The sequence below is a fragment of the Microcebus murinus genome, unplaced genomic scaffold, assembly GCF_040939455.1.
Source record: "Microcebus murinus isolate Inina unplaced genomic scaffold, M.murinus_Inina_mat1.0 scaf018_hap2_Mmur4.0, whole genome shotgun sequence".
Classification (NCBI taxonomy): domain Eukaryota; kingdom Metazoa; phylum Chordata; class Mammalia; order Primates; family Cheirogaleidae; genus Microcebus; species Microcebus murinus.
This window is the reverse complement of record NW_027438964.1, coordinates 5,621-7,350: the sequence shown is the minus strand read 5'-3', so window position 1 is coordinate 7,350 and position 1,730 is coordinate 5,621. Positions and strand designations below refer to the sequence as shown.

The 1,730-nt window shown below is 60.3% G+C and overlaps 1 non-coding gene across 1 annotated transcript; it reads left to right on the top strand.

The window, feature by feature from the left end:
* Positions 1 to 366: 366 nt before the first annotated feature.
* LOC142867596 (5S ribosomal RNA) lies at positions 367 to 485 on the top strand. The gene has a single exon (XR_012916985.1). It is a non-coding gene; the product is annotated as a 5S ribosomal RNA (ribosomal RNA).
* Positions 486 to 1,730: the final 1,245 nt, after the last annotated feature.

Here is a 1,730-nt window from a genome sequence, read left to right as displayed (position 1 = left end):
AAGGGCGAGCGTCCCGCGCGTGCGCAGTCAGCGGCAGGCAGCGACGCGCTGGGGGTGGGCAGCGGGTAGGTGAAGGAGGCCGGGCGAGGAGACGAGGGGGGCTGGGAGGGCTCCACCTTGGCGAGTCCAGCCGTGGAGGCGCATCTTGTGTGAGTGTGAGTGAGTGTGAGTGTGTGTGTGTGTGTATAGAGAGACAGCCCCCCGCCCCGCCCCGCCCATCACCCCCGTCCCTGGGAGCCCGCGGGACCCGGCCGGCCGGAGAACTCAACCGGCCCGGCCCGGCGCGGGGCCTGGGGCGGGAGGCGGCGGCGGGGAAGCCCAGAGAGGCTCGGCTTCTTGAGCGGGGCAGGGGCGCCCTCCGCCGCCGTCTAGGGCCACACCACCCTGAACGCCCCCGATCTCGTCTGGTCTCGGAAGCTAAGCAGGGTCGGGCCTGGTTAGTACTTGGATGGGAGACCGCCTGGGAATACCGGGTGCCACAGGCTGCTGCTTTTTTTTTTTTTTTTTTTTTTGCCTCTTGTTCTGTCCCCTTTCTGGGAGCGCGGCGGCGGCCCGGGGTGGGGGTCACCCCCACCCTCAGCGCCCGCGCGGTGCCTGGCGCCCCAGCCCGCACCGTGGGGCCTCCTCTTGTCCCAAGCCGCGACACCGCCGCCACGCGGCAGCATGCGTGGCATCTGGACTGTCAGGTCTCAGACCAAAGGTCTGCTCTGTGGGAACCGACACGCTGGAGGAAACCTTGAGAGTCTGAGAGGGGAGGGAGTTCCAGAAGAAGGCCAGGATGTCATTTTGAGGGAGTACGTGACCAGAACTCGTCCCGTTGCTTTTGGGGTTCTATGGGCTACACGCAGGAATCTTTGGTGGTGGCACCTGATGTTGGGGGATCCGGAGTCACACCCAGACCTGCTCCACAGGCCTCCTTTTACTTTTCTCTTCGGATTCATTATGTTTAAAAAGTGTCTCTTACCTCTAAGATTGCATTTTCTTTTCTCTCTCTTTTCAAGCAGATGATGGGAGTACAAGTATTCAGGTGACATGTGTTGCCCGTGCCCCCCTCCCCCCTGTGTTCTTTTTTTTTTTTTTTTTTTTTTGAGACAGAGTCTCGTTTTGCTGCCCAGGCTAGAGTGAGTGCCATGGCGTCAGCCTAGCTCACAGCAACCTCAATCTCCGGGCTCAAGCAATCCTGCTGCCTCAGCCTCCCGAGTAGTTGGGACTACAGGCATGCACCACCACGCCCGGCTGTGTTTTTCTATATATATTAGTTGGCCAATTAATTTCTTTCTATTTTTAGTAGAGACGGGGTCTCGCTCTTGCTCAGGCTGGTTTCGAACTCCTGACCTGGAGCAATCCGCCCGCCTCGGCCTCCCAGAGAGCTAGGATTACAGGCGTGAGCCACCGCGCCCGGCCCCCCCTGTGTTCTTATTCATATACCTCTCATGTTGTTCCAGCGTATTGTGGGGGTACCAATGTTAAGGTCGGGTGCCTTGCCCTCTCCAAGCCTCCCCCCTCGGGTCAGAGCTTCAAGTGCGCCCATCCCCCAGTCGGTGCGCACCCACCCCATGCCTAATGGATGTGTATGCCCCTCCCCTCCCCCCACCCGCCCGACACCCACCCGATGAAGGTGATTCCTCTCCGTCCACTTAGGTGTCCATCCGTTCGTACCAATTTGCTGGTGAGCGCGCTCACGTGGTGCTCGTGTGTCCATTCTTGGGATACTTGGCTTACTGGAACGG